This window comes from Scleropages formosus, chromosome 6 (assembly GCF_900964775.1).
Source record: "Scleropages formosus chromosome 6, fSclFor1.1, whole genome shotgun sequence".
In the NCBI taxonomy this organism is placed as follows: Eukaryota; Metazoa; Chordata; class Actinopteri; order Osteoglossiformes; family Osteoglossidae; genus Scleropages; species Scleropages formosus.
In genome coordinates this window covers 34,222,247-34,237,523 of record NC_041811.1, presented here as the reverse complement: position 1 = coordinate 34,237,523, position 15,277 = coordinate 34,222,247, and the positions used below count along the sequence as shown (strand labels likewise).

At 50.5% G+C, this 15,277-nt stretch overlaps 1 protein-coding gene across 1 annotated transcript in view; it reads left to right on the top strand.

The window, feature by feature from the left end:
• Positions 1–15,277, top strand: part of ralgds (ral guanine nucleotide dissociation stimulator) — a 57,253-nt gene that overhangs the window by 4,520 nt on the left and 37,456 nt on the right. The window lies entirely within an intron of this gene.

The following is a 15,277-nucleotide window of genomic DNA, read 5'->3' as shown; positions in this document are numbered from 1 at the left end:
GGTGGGCCGTCATGCGTCGTAGTCCGTCGAACGTTCCTGTCGTTTCCGACGCGTTTTTCCACTTTTACTGAGTGCACCGCGCGAGCTGAGTCAGTGTAAATGTACCGTACTTTTACCATCCTAACTGCTGTGCCCTACCTCAGTGCGGTCCGCTTAGACAGGGCGACCGGAGGACGCTCCGACGAGGCCGTTTCACACCTTCCTTCCTAGCGCCACGAGACGGCTCCGCTGATGGCGGCGCGCTCCTGTAAATCGGTGCACGGCGAGCGCGGTGCGCGAGGCTCACGTGGCATGATTTTCGACACCCTGTGCGACAAATGCGAACCTTTCCCTCCCGTTCGCGTGGGAAGAGCAGGTGGCTACTGTGCGCTTTTTGGCGGGATGATGGCGCCGCGCAGCGCGTGGAGGCGCGTCGAGTTCACGAGGAAGGTCCCGCGCGACGCCTTGGATCTTTCATTTCATGCGCCGTCACGAAGGTTCTGCGCTTCCCTCCTCCTCTGTCGACACGTCGCCGCACCACTGAGACCTTTACTAAAAGTAAAATGTTGGCAAAAACATTTTTGCCTCATGATTATAAAAGGTGCTTTTGAAGAAGATGTTCTGTTGTGGCCCCGTGCGCCCTGTGTGCTTCCTTTCATGTACACGCAGCATCCAGAGTGTGTTTTTTCACTGTAAAATCACAGGAGTTTGGATATAGTTTTGTTACATTTACATGTATTTATTTAACAGAAGCTTTTTTCCAAAGCGACTTCCAACGAACTCCATAATGTTATCAGCCCACACACCTTATTCACTGCTACATAGACTACTTACACTGGGTCACTCATCCATACATCAGTGGAACACACACACACTTGTCACTCAAACACTGGGGGAACCTGAACAGCATGTCTTTGGACTGTGGGAGGAAACCAGAGCACCCGGAGGAAACTCACGCAGACACGGGGAGAACATGCAAACTCCACACAGACTGAGCGGGGATCGAACCCATGTCCTCTCGCACCACGCGGGTGCTGTCAGACAGCAGCACTACTCTTTCTTAAGTGTTTATGTCTTAAGTAGTGGCTGATGACACACTTGCCACCACAACACTGAAGAACAGGCCCACTGTGCGCTGCTGAAGTGCATAAAAGTTGAAATGATTGTAATGGCAGTGAAATGACTTAGAAAGTGTTTTGTGACGTGTTGCTTCAGCTCTCACATGAGCACATAGCAGTTTAATGCAAGAAGGATTACATGCAAGGAATAATGGTTACACACACACACACCACAAATTCCTACTAATTTATATATACATATAAAGCTCTACGATCAAAGTTAATCTTCATCAAGTTAAAGGCACCTTGATTTTGCTAATAATGATGTTTATTATGCTCTAGAATGGAAACTCCCCAATTTTGCTAGGAAGACTGGGGTTGGAGTGTGTGAGACATCTGTCACCTGTACCTTCGCGTCCCCTGTGCCCTCCAGATGTACTGTATATGGTCGGGACCATGCGACCCGTCACTCGAACCTGCCGTCTTTGCAGGACAGGCGGCCGACAAAAAGTTGAGTCCAAAAAGTTACGTAACGGGCTGAAGGCGCTCTGGGCTGCAGGTGGTTTCGATCATTGTCTTCGCCTCCTTTCCTCTGCTGGAGTATCAGGTTCCGGCAAACTCCACAGGGCTGGAAACCCTTCCTGGGTGATGACATCGTTAAGCCCCTCCCACCCTTTCACGATTACACCACAATAGCGGCCTGTCCCGGAGAACATCATTCCGCCCCGTTGTCCTGCTGGCACGCTCTTTTTTTGGGGAACAGTTGTGCGTGTGTGTGTGTGTGTGTGTGTGCGGGAGCCGCGTCTGGATTGGACGCGCAGAGCTTCCAGATGTCTGACACGGTCCTGATAGCGGAGGAGGAGGAGGAGGAGGAGGAGGAGTGGACAATGGCCTCATGCTCCACATGAGGGCCTGTTGGGGCCATGTGGAAGAATTAAAGCTCTGTGCTGCACAAACTCAAGGTTCGAGCATCGAGGAACGAAGCGAGTCGCTCGCATATTTCACACGCCCTTGACATTTGGCGCAAAGCGGCGAAACGTGAGGCTTGAAAAACGGAAGAAAATGTCTCGTATTCTTTGCCTTCATTCGCACCAGAAGAGTGTTGTAAGTCGCTCGTTGAGGACGAATAGCCAAAGTCATTGCGTCTGTTACTAGTTATAAACTGTCGAAACAAAAACGTTGCTGGACAGAAATACTCAGCGCTTTAGAAGGGGTTGCTTCCTATTATATATGTCCAGTTATGCATCAATAATTTAGGTTAGATTATATTTATCTGACGCTTTTCCCCAACGTGCCTTGTTTAAGCTCCCGACAATTATTTGCCCATTTACACAGCTGAGTAATTTTAGGGTAAGTACCTTGTTCAAGGGAGCTGCAACAGGAGGTGGGATTCGAACCTGTAATCTTCAGAGCCCAAGTCTCTATGTTAATATGACATTTTTTGGTCATGGGTCGATTCTGTTGCCTCATTGCTCCTTTTGAGCATTTTGTTATTTTCTGCATCACCGCTTATTCTTCGACTTATTTTCTTTGAGTTATTTGCTTATGTGTTTAAAGTGATTTGAATGAATTTACATGTACATGTATTCGTTTAGCAGACGCTTTTCTCCAAAGTGACGAACATCTCACAGAAAAAACAACGTGTTCATTACAATAGCAGAAAGAGACACTTAAATGCAGACGTGTGATTTTTAAGTGCAGTTTGTTTCTTTCCACCATATGAACCAATATTCGTGATACATATAAATCAGATACATATAAACATTTACGTTACATTACAGGAGTAGCTGCGTAAACGTTTATCCGACATCATCTTAAAGTTATGGTGCATGAACATTTACACCTTACATGAACTTAAGAGATGATGGGCGAAGTGAATCTGCAAGAGGTGAGTTTTCACACCCTTTTTAAATGTGGACAGGGATTCAGCAGTTCTGAGTGAGAGGGGGACGTTGTTCCAGATTTGGTCACTATTGAAAGAAGCACTTTCTGGATACAGCTCTGAATGTTATGAATCCTTTGGAGACAGTGCTGCTTGAGGGCCTGTCCATCTCAACTCGGTCACTATCATTCCGTAGAAGTTTCTCGAACAGAGTGCGATCCATCATGTGTTCCGCCACCGTTACCGTGTTTGGGCCCGGTGATGTCACCGTCCCTCACCTGTAGTCTGACCCTGTTCGCCAAGGTTCTCCCCTCGCCATATGAATCCTGTAGACGTTTGGTCTGGAGCGCAACCACGAACTGCAGAGACGCGGCTCTAGGGCCGTGGTGCAGCCAGAAGTCTGCGTTAGTGATCGCGCATGTGGACAGCGGGCACTCGGGACTCCGCTTTGGGCCTGAAATTTGATACGGAAGGCAAAGGTGACGTCACGGGGAGAGGTTTGGCCGTCACTGGATGTTTATAGCTCATGAGAGGCAACAGCTGCAGCAGTGCTCGTCTCTCCTAGGTCTTTTTTTTTTTACTCTTGATGTTTACATGTACATGTATTCGTTCATCAGACACTTTTCTCCAAAGCGACGAAGATCTCAGAAAATACAATGTGTTCATTACATGAGCAGAAAGACACTTTGATGCAGACGTGTGATTCTTAAGTGCAGTTACTTTCTTTATTTCCACCATATGAACCAATGTTCATCACACGAGTAGCTGCATAAAACTTTATCTGAATATCAGAGATTCCTGATCACCTTCCTAGTAATAAATCTTTTTTTTTTTTTTGAGATATATATGAACTTTTGTGTTACATTACAGGAATAGCTGCGCAAAGGTTTATCGGGCATCATCTTAAAGTTATAGAGCATGAACATTTACACTTTACATGAACTTAAGAGATGATGGGCCAAGTGAGTCTGGAAGAGGTGAGTTTTCACATCCTTTTTAAATGTGGACAGAGATTCAGCAGCTCTGAGTGAGAGGTGGAGGTCGTTCCACCACAACGGAGCCAGAACCGAGAGCCTCCGTGTTTTACCTTTCGTGCGTGGGACCAGCAAGCGGGCAGATGTGGAAGAGCGAAACGGTCTGGTTGGGATGTAGTGGATGATCAAATTTTGTAGATATCTGGGCGCAATTCTACTGATGCTTTCATATGCCATAATCAGGGTCTTTGTTTGCAGAGAGACGTTAACAACCAGCACTTGTATGAACGACCACATCTAACGCTTAAATGGAAGTGTTTACGAAGGTCACGTCGAGTGGTCACCATGTCCCAAACTGATGGAACGAGGACTACGTTAAGAAAAAAATGGCCTTGGGCTTGGAAGCAATATGTCTTAAGAACAACATAAGACATTTTAGTGTCTTCATCCTACCAGTGACTCCTTAGACCCCCCCGACCACCACCACCACCACCACCTTGGATAGACTCATCTCATGTTTCACAGCGATGCCTCATGGACTCTGGGGTGGAAGTATTGATGGAGGAGAGCACTCAGCTAATGGCCGGTACCTTCAGGGTACCTCCCAGTGGGCTTCATAACACGGAGATTCACCCTGGAGCTCGTCGTTCTCCTCGGAAACATAACGAGAGCAGAGGAAGCGAAAAGAATTTACGTTGGTGTACGAGCATTAGGTAACCCTAAGTACAGTACTTCTCATAAGTCAATGTCTGGTAATCAGGCCATGAATTTCTCTTCTTTTAAAAGGGGAAGGATGATCACGTGCTGAAGTCCTGAGTGCCAAAACATTTCAGCCGTTTTTAATCCGGAGTAGAACATTCTGAGAAATAGGTGTATTCAAGTGGTCGACGGGAGTACACTTTGAATCAGTGCACATGTTGATATGGAAGAGATGCCCCTCTTGCACACACACACACACAGGAAGCTGTGTTGCCTCCAATAATCAGAAGGTGGCAGCTCCGTGTTTAAGAAAAAGTGTTTTTACCCTCATTCATCCCACACCTGTTATTTTTTACCTTAATTCTTATACGAATAACTACAGGTGAGATCCCATGCCAGTGGCCAACCTTTTTTCCCATGATCCTCCTGCTCTTTTTCGGTCCCGTGAGGCACGTTTGCTGTCCCTTTAAAGGCAGGTCCAGGTGCCGTACTGACGTGGAGTGAAATAAGACGGCCACCGCCTCCCGGTATCTTCTCTTTTCACCATAGTACCACGCGGAGATGCTGTTATGCTGCACCGTTTGTTTTGTCCTCTAATTCACGTGGAAATTGATGGCTGTGTTGCGTCAGCAGCGTGAATCCAGCTCATTGTGTATTTATTTAAACTAGTTAGATGAAGCATACCGTGTCTGTGTTATTTGCATTTGCCGTGGTGGTTAACGTACCCGGGCGAGCGGACGAGCGCCACTGGCTGGGGGGGGTGGGGTTATGTAATTGTATTAATGTTTACGCCCACGGGTCACGTGCGCTCGCGCATTTTCTCGGTTCTTCGAACCGTCGACGTTCGCATTCTTGGGCTCTCGGTCGCCCCGTTGGCGGAGGAGCGGCGGGGGCTGCGGCGAAGGGTACGATTTACGGCGAGTCGGACTGTTTGGTTTCATTTCGTTTCCCTGGCAACGACACAGAGTGATGTGTGCACCCTCAGTCCCCCCCCCCTCACCAGAATGGGACCTCGGGGCTGTTATTTCCCAGGTTGCCGGGCGCTCGGTCTTGGGGGCCCTATTGTTATTCAGGCACATCTCCTCAACCCCGCCCCCCCCGGGTGCAAAGGGGGCCGGGGGAGGCGGTTGCGTCTTTGCCATGATGAGCGATCAGAGAGCCGAGAGTTCCGATGCCTCCAGGCAGGCCCAGTGAACTGACGGCCGACCTCCGGCCCCCGTGGCCTCACCAGGCCCGCTCTGCTGACCCTCTGCCACCCGCGGACCTCAGCGCTGTCTTCTCCTCCTTCCTCTTGCGCTCAGCAAAGCCGTCGCCTCCACCCCCCCGAACCCTCACAGGCACTTTCTCCCGCCAAGGATGCCCCCGCCGGGTAGGTCGGCGCCCGGCGCCCCTCCGTGCCGTCCGACACCGGGAGACACGGCCGCCGGGACGCGCGCGTGCGCTGACTCACGTTGTCCTACGGAGCGCTCGGCAGGACAGTGCCGACGTTCCCCTGGAAGGGCGATGTGGGCCGGCGATGAGCAGGAACGCTGTCGCTGAGGCTGGTGCGGTGCCCCGGGTCCCAGCGGGATGTTTCCCGCGATGCCTGTTGGGCTCACTTGGGGATTCGTCTTCCAGGAAGGCGAGGCTGCAGCTTCCCTCAAAATATACGATTAAGCCCTGTGACCCCCCCCCGAGCCCCAGCAACCTGTGCCGCTGAAAAAATCGACCAGGACCGAGTTACCAGCTTAGTGACGAGGAAGTGACCTTGAATTTGGGCTCAAGCGAAAGGACATGTCCCGTTTTTCCTTTTCGGACACCGTGGGCAGTGGACCGTGGACACCGCGGTGAAGGCATCCGCCAGGGCACAGTAAACACTCGAATAAACACTCTTATTGTTCGTCGTTCGAGAGCTGCGTGCAGTTCAGGATCGGCGCCGTCCGCCGTTTCCACCGTTTCTGTATTGACGACCGCAATGAGCACTTTGGTCAAGTTCCTTTGATTTGAGTTCATGTCTTTCTTTGTGTACAGTGTGTGTGTGCGTGTGTGTGTCTACATGTCCGCAGCAGCTTGCTCTCCAGCTCCCCCGGACCCTCATCTAGGAGACAGTGGGTATAAAATTGCCTGGCAGGAAGTTGCGGTGTGATAAACAGCACAACCCCCCCCCCCCCAATTCACTACTGCAGGCAGATAAATAATTACCATAATTTAGTTTATGATTTTTCTCACTGTTTCCCATTTCAACACATTACATTTATTGGACACTTTTCTCCAAAGCAACTTACCCATTTATACAGCTGCGTAACTTTACTGGAGTAATTCAGGGTAAGTACCTTGCTCAAGGGTACTATGTCTGGGGGTGAGACTAAAACCTGCAACCTTCAGGTCCAAAGGCAGCAACTGTACCCACTACACTACTGTCTCTAACCTGTGTCCACTGTCCCCCAACCAGGCCGCAGTCACCCAGTTTACTGTATTTTACCATGAATAGATCAATAACAGCTATGGGAAAATGTCCAAATGCAAAAGGTGTTAAGTGCTGAAGTTTGTTCATATCCATGTTCATATATCATAAGTTTGTTCATATTCATTTCGGATATTTGGTTTAAATGGTTTATTTGGTTTTTTTTGTTTTTTTTTTGCACTTATTGTAATTGTCGTGCTTAAATAAATGACAGCTGATGCTCTGATGTACAAGAATTGGATTCACAAGCCGCTCTCAGGAATGTCTTCTGTCGCTCATGGGCGTCTCTTTGTTTCCACATCATAAATGGTTCCACATAACAGGAAGTGGAAAAACTTCATATAAGGTAAATTAACGCTGTTAGAATGTAAAACAGTGTCCTGTGCTCTTATTCATGATGCATAACTGTCTCATTAAAAGTTTTCGGTGCTCTGACGTCCCTGAAAGGCTCGACTGGACATGCGTTGAAGGAAGGTAGCAGCGGGGGGGGTGGGGGTGTCAGTTCGATTCTGCTTTGGATGAGGAGTCGGTGTGTGTCCGGGTACGAGGCCCTCGCTGGAGGTCCTGAATTCATTCGTAAATCGGTTCTTTGGATTCCAGGCTGAGTTACAAAGTCCCGCAGTCCACGTGGTCAGTCCCGGCCCACAGACCAGCAGGACCGAACAGCCGGAGAGTCGCGACTGCGTTGTTATCGTTGTTTTGTACGTTATCCTTCCCTCTTCCTTTTCTTGCGGAATTAATGCCGTCATTCCTCTTCCTACAAAGGAAACTGGGATACAAACTGTTTGTATTTACATTTATTTATCAGACACTTTTCTCCAAAGCAACTTCCAATGAACTCTATGTAGTGTTATCAGCCCACACACCTTATTCACCGCAGTGATTTACACTGCTAGATACACTACTCACAGTGGGTCACTCATCCATACATCAGTGGAACACACACTAGGGGTGAACCTGAACAGGGTGTCTTTGGACTGTGGGAGGAAACCAGAGCACCTGGAGGAAGCTCACGCAAACACAGGGAGAACATGCAAACTCCCCGCACTGAGTGGGGATCAAACCCGCGTCCTCTGATTTCTAACAAATTAATAATATACTGGGAGACTTAGTTTATTCCGTTTTCATGGAGTGCGCAGTCTGTGCAGCGTCGCTGTGTTCCAGAGCCTATCCTGGAAACACAGGGCGTGAGGCAGGGGAAAACATGCAGGGGACTCAAGTACATGGCGGTACTTTTTTTATTACCTTTTACTATACAATTATGCAATTAGAAATGAGTAAGCGGAAAAATGTTTGTGTCTTCGACCCAAAGGTTGCAGGGTCGAATCCCACCTCCTGTAATACCCTTGAGCAATTTACTTTACTGAGCCTAAATTGGTCCAGTAAAATTACCTTGGTGTATAAATGGGTAAATAAAAAGCATCAGATAAATGAGTAAATGTAAATATCAATGTAAACTGGTGACTTTACTCTTTGTAACACAAGTGCCCAGTATACACCACCCCCACCCCCCACTCCTGTGTAAATTAATAGGGTGGGTGTACATGGGGCGGTCATGGTTGATGCCTGAAGGCACATGCTCAGCCCCCCACCCCCCCCTCCCCCCAGCCAGGTGTCTCCAAGTCCCTCAGGTGGCGGCGAGACAAAGATTCGGGAACAAAAGGCACGGAGACGCTGTTATGGGGTCACATTTCCAAAACACGGTGAGATCCCTTCCCAGGATTTCAAAGGCCTCGCGGGTCCTCCCCATGGCCCACAGGACACACCGAGCGAGCGGTCTTTCCCCGGCGCTGGCATTCATAGTTGACGCGGCGTTCTTGACAAGCATTGAGGCAGTGGTCTCTGTTTCCATGGCAACTGCAGCTCGGCGATGCTTGCCTCGCTCCTCCACCGCATCTTAATGAGCTCCCCTCTGCCTGCTACCGTGGCCTCGCTCTTGTCCTCGGCGATCCGTCTGATCTCTTTCGCTCGACTCCGCAGCCGCTTGTCTTCCTACGTCGCGGGCGTCTCTTCCTTTGTCCAGTCGCTGGACACGATGCGGGAGAAGCTGATGCTCAGCAGACAGGCTCTGCGTTCACAAACCGGAGGACTGGCCAAGGCGCTCATCGCCTCCTAGCTGGTAACATTGCATCTCGAGTTATGGGTATAGTGGGGTATTTTTACCGTTACTCTCATCTGTCTCGGCCCCCAAGGACAGGAAATGGAACCGACAGGTGTCCCCTTTCCTAGAGTCCCAAAACATCGTTGATGCAGGACAATCTAATCTCCTGTGCGGTTACAATGTGTACAATGGAGTGATACATTAATTTATATGTAAATACACTGAGAGAAGGGACAAGGACACGCCGGACGCTGGAATTTGGGGACAATTCTGCTACGTGGAGCTGAAATGCGAGTAGAAAATTCCACGATGCGTTTTTTCTCGTGTTCCGTACAGCAGGCCTGAACACGGTAAAAGTACTGCTTCTAGCAGCGTGGGCTTTACCGTGTTTTCAGTGTACAAGGAGAGTTTTGAATGTAAATTGGACTGTTGGTGTCCCTTGTGTCTCCCCTCTTCGTCTCTCTCCGTTGGTTTCCTGCAGCTGCTCATTTTACGGTCAGCTGTTACCCCTAACAAAGCAGTCAAAGGATTCGCACCCCGATGCGCTGGGGGCTTCATCACGCCCTGTACACCAGTAGGAGCTCTGTGTTCCTCCACCTCAGGCCGCTTGGTGCGCCCACACACGACAGGTCCAAACGTGAAAGTCTGTATGTTTTCAGTTTTGCCTCCAATGTAACGGAATGAGCTCCCTCTCCTCCTCAGAGCTGCTGAATCCCTTTCGAGAACGGCCTCAAAACACAACTCTTTGAGTACCAGATCTCTGTGGATCTCATAACTGTTGCGTCCAGCGCTGTCACCATCACTGCTGCGTTTCCTGTGAATTTTACATGCGGCGGCAGTCGACTAACTGGCTGTGGTTCGAGAATCACGTGTCCGTGTGTGTGACCCTTAGTGCGTTGTGTACTTCTGCAAACTCTCTTCGGAGGGGAACATCCACTAATGGAGTAAATGTAGACGTCCCGCTGTCTTCAAGTGCCACCCCCTGACACGCAGCGTGTGCAGTGTGGGAGTGTGTGCGCTGCATGTGGTGTGGGGTGGGTGTGTAGCGCCTGCAGGGCACTAGCTCAGCATGAGTGCTGCTGGGAAGGAGCTGAGCTCTACTTCTCATCCACGACTCCAGTGGCTCCTCCAGTGGTCGCTTCACCGCACAGGATCTCTGTCCCAGATTCGCTTTGAAACAAAGCAGTCTCCTACATTAGGATCCAAAGGTTACAGGTTCGAATCCCACCTCCAGCTGTAGTAACCCTGAGCAAGGTACTTAGCCTGAATTACTCCAGTGAGGTTACCCAGCTGTGTAAACGAGTAAATAAGTGTGAGTAGCGGAATGTTGGTTCGAAGCGTCAGATAGATGAATAAAAGTGTTGAAAAGAACCTCATGACCTCAGTGTTGGGTTCGCTCTCCCACTCAACTGTGGGGTCTTTATATATGTTAAGCGTGCTGGTTGTGCTCATATGGTGGGTGACTGGGGTTCTTGCAGAGAAGGGGAAGTGCAGGCGGGAGAGACCTTCACACACTTGGCACGCGCTCACTCGGTGTGTTTGAGGACTGCGTGGGTGTGTGCGCGCGGCCGAGAGGCGGGCGGATGCTGGCGGGCAGGTACCGACACGCAGAGGCGCCGAGCGAAGGTTTTGCCCCGCGTCTCGTCTTGCTGAGAGGGAGGAGGCGGCCGCTGGACTGAGCCGTTGCTGGAAGTGGCTGGAAAGCTGAGGGGGGAGCGATGGGGGTCTTCCACGGACACGCAGGAGTCCTCTCCTCATTCGCACCGTGAACTCCCCGCTCCCACGTTCTCCCGCTTCCTGAGGACGAGACGAAGCTCCCCCATGCGGAAGCTGTCGCCCGGAGGCGCGGACCCGCCCGGGGGTCCGGACGCCGAGCCCACCTTCGGCGTCCACAGAGCCCTGGCGCAGCCAATCAGGATGTGCATGCTGGACCTGCCCGTCTCCCTGCTGGACACCTTGGTAGGACGGTCCGGTGGTTCGGGGGGCGTCGTATACGTGTGCGTTTCACCTACCGGGGATTTGCATAAAGGACAGTGCGGGGGTTTCACTGCGGTCTCTGCTTGTCCGCGTCTTACCTGCGCTGAGCTTGTGCTCCTTGGTGGCTAATAACAGTGTGTATCTGGTCTGGTGTGTGTGTGACTGTGTTTGTTTGGAAATGTACAGCGCCAGAGGTTGCAACATCATCTCCAACTGCAGCGATGGAGTAAATAGATCCTCTGAGTTGCGTTGGCATTTTCGGTGCTGTCGCGCCTACGTGTTGCGTGCGTGTGTGTGTGTGTGTGTGTGTGTGTGTGTGTGTGTGTGTGTGTGTGTGTGTGTGTGTGTGTGTGTGTGTGTGTGTGTGTGTGTGTGCTCTGCAACGCCTTCAGTGGCTTTCCACAAACAGACATACCTCTCGCTCTCACGTCGGGTGTCTGTGTTCCCAGCTCGTCACCGATCTCCTGTCCAAGGTTGGGGGCCGTTCACTCTTCTGATGCCCCCCCCCCCCGACTCCGCTCAGCCCCCCCCAGGGGTCACCTGTTTCGGGGGACTACAGCCCTGCGAGCGGTTCGTTCGTTTCCTGGGACGAAAGCACACTGTGAATGTGCCCCCTTCCCGTTTTTCTTTAACCTTTACAGTGTCCACTGGTAGCGTAGTGATTTGTGGTACTGTCTTCGGACCCAAAGGACGCAGGTTTCAATCCCACCTCCAGCTGTAACACCCTTACACTATCTCAGGTACTTACCCTAAAAAACTCTGGTAAAATTACCCAGCTGAATAGATGGGTAATAATTATAAGTCGCTTAACACTGTAAGTCACCTTGGAGGAAAGGAGGTAAACGTATATTAACAAATACCTTGTTTTACCTCATGCGATGAGGTGTTACACCACGTGAGCTGACGGTAAAAACACTGATTGGAAAAATATGTGTGACTGTAATTTGTAGTCCAGGCAACGCTGATAACTTTCAAGGGGAAAGTTATAGTTTGGGTACTTTTGTGAGGCCCTTTGCATCAATGTATTCAGGCGTCAGAAAGTATGAAGCCTTTTAACTGGAAGGTTGTTGGATCGAGTCCCACAGAGAACACCTGCTGGCCCTGTTTCCACCTCTGATTTGTTTTCTTCAATTAGCGTAAGTGACAGGTTTCCCGAATTAGTGTGTTTTATGTGTAAAGGTGAACAGGCGTGTGAAACTCACTTGTTCTTCCCACCGGCGGTGCGGTTGTGTTCCGGGCTGCGACCGCGAGGAACCGCAAACGGTCCGAGAGGAAGGAAGAGGTCGAGAGGCTGAGACTTTCCTGCCGTCGTGTTTCCAGGCCGACGGGACGAAGCGGCTAGTGGAGCAGGACCGAGTAACGATTCGTGCCAGTGGCCAACTGGAGGGAGAGGGCAGCGACCCCACGACCACACGACCGCACCTCCCTGCTCTAACTGCCCCGTGAACAAAGAGCCCCCGGGAGAATCCGAAAACCACACGCATTCTTCACCTTGTTCCTCGTTATTACTGAATTAAGTCTCATTTTTGGTACTTTTGCGTCCAGTCGATCGTGTGGTGAGACTGCAGTAGAGGCAGGAGGGTCAGTTCGTTACCTAGGAGACAAGATATCAATAATATCGTTTACTTGTTCATCTAGCTGACACTTTTCTCCGAAACACCTTACAATTATTCGTGCAGCTGGGTAATTTTTTTTTTTTTTACATGGAGTGATTTTAGAGTAAGTACCTTGCTCAAGAGCACAACAGCTGGAGGCGAGACTCAAACCGGTGACCTTCGGGTCCAAAGGAAACAGCTCTAACCACTATGTTACCAGCTCTCCTGCTAGTAATGCATATATACAGTATGTTGTATAAAAGGATACAATACTTTTACTGTATATGAGGGTAATTTCTCTTTTAAAACAAGACAACTAAGCACATTATTGCTATGACTGCAGAGTCGCGCTGAGAGGCGGTTAAAGTCCACGCTTCCTGTCGGCCGTAGTCCGTAGTCCACGGTTAAGGCGGGTAAGAGCCAGTCGTGTCAACGTTGACCTCTCTGACCCCCCCGGCGCCCACCGCTGTTGAGGAACATACCGTGTCCAGGACAGGCAACATTCGCAAATGACAATCTCACACACACACACAGCAGGAGGAAGGGGTCACTGTACACCCGAGAACTCTGTTTTCACTCCGACATCACAGCGGTTACAGTACGAGCAAAAGATTGAAACGTGGTAAAGAACACGTTCGTTTTCACGTTGGCCGAAACCTGGTAAATAGTCTCAGGGGCCAGAATGTGGAATTTGTAGCAAGTTGTTTTGAGCTCCCTTCGCGGAAGCGAAATCGAAACCCTGCAGTGCCGGGTAACGTGGGCGGCTCGGCTCGGCTCGGCGCGCACGTGAAATGACTCAGAGCGGAGCGCGACCCGTCGGCGTGGGGCGCGGGCGAGAAGAGCGCGAGCGCGGCCCGCGCGGCCTCTGCTCGAGGACCCCGTAGCGACACGCGTGAAAAGCAGCGCGTGACCTACAAACGCAACGGTTCTTAGGGGCTCCGCGTGTCGCGTTTTACCGTGGGACGCAACCAGGTTTTCTCGAGCGTTTCCGCAGCTTCCGGTAGCGATGCTGCGGATCTTTCGGTTGCCTTGGCTGAGTATTTCTCCAGGGCTTTCGAAAAGGTTTTAGATTACTGTGCGCCGGCACATTCTCCCCTGCTGTCCGGGGGACGAAGGCTAATCCAACCCCGTCGGGGCCCCCTAGGGGCCGGACGATGCCGTGACTCGGGGGGAGCGCACCGCTGCCAGGCCACGCGCCGCTCCGCTGTGTGTTTGCTCACGGTTATGCGACGCATTTCACGAATTCGCTTGCATTTCCAAAAGAATTGAAAGCACCCCGCCAAGGACGCCAGCTCGTCACCGGCTTGCCACGCCCACGTTCCTTCACGTAGCCGCACTCTACGTGCACTTCGCGCTCGCCGGTCCCCCTCAAACACATTGTTGGACTCTGCTGGAAACCAGAGCACCAGGAGGAAAGCCTTGCAAACATGGGGAGAACGTGTGCATTTCGCCGGATCGGAACCTGCGCCCAAACAGCCCGGGTGCCGTGAGGTTTCGGCGCGACCCGCCCCACCCGTAGCTTCGCTCGTGGTAAGAGGAATGTGACCGGTTGAAGGGTCGGCGTGGTGGTGCAGTGGGTTGGGTGGATGGGTGCCTCACAACAGCTGGGCAACATGACTGGGAGTCGCTTCAGCCCCTGCTCAATCTCTGTGGAGCTTGTTTGGGTTCGTATGGGAGTTTGCACTGGGACAGCTGCATCTGAAGGTCACGGGTTCCATCTGCACTTCTGGCTGTAGTACCCGTGATCAAGGTACTTACCCTGAATTGCTCCGGTAAAATTACCCAGCTATATGAAAGGGTAAGTAATTCTAAGTTGCTTTGAAGAAATGTGTCAGCTAAATGAGTAAATGTTTCTTCTGGGTGCTCTGGTTTCCTCACACAGTCTGAAAACACGCTTTTTAGTTGAAGTTCTGACTCTAGTGTGCGGATGTGCGGATGACTCTGTGTGGCGCCATCCTGTGATGGGCTGGCATCCTCTCTGGGGTGTTTTCCGCATAGCTTATGCCCTGTCCTCCAAAATAGGCTCCAAGATACTGGTGCAGCCCAGTCTTAGGATAGGCAGTTATGGACTGCGGGTGAGTGAGGCACTTAAAGCATTAGTACGATGCAGTCTCGATCGTCGGACCTTCAATTATTCGACGTTCCGGAATATTCGACATGCCGGACGTACCGCGTGACATCACCCACTTCGGGACCCACGCGTTTCGTTTGACACGAACCGATAGATACGAAGGACGAGATAACGACTGGATTTTGAGACTGACCGCTTAGCAATGTAAAAGGGCTAAAATATACACTGGTTTACATTTACGTTTACATTTATTCATATAGCAGATGTTTTTTTTCCAAAGCGACGCACATCTCAGGTTTAAAAGTTCAGGATTTAGACGAAAAAACAGAGATGGGCAATAAAACAACAGGAAAACAAACCTTAATCACTGACTTTATTAAATATTGTGTTATTTTTTTAACTAATTGTGCACTCGGTACAAGAGATTACCGTATTAATAATAAACAGGTTAAAAGTTAAGTTTCTTTCATCCCGCATTCAACGTTTCTCTTTCATTAT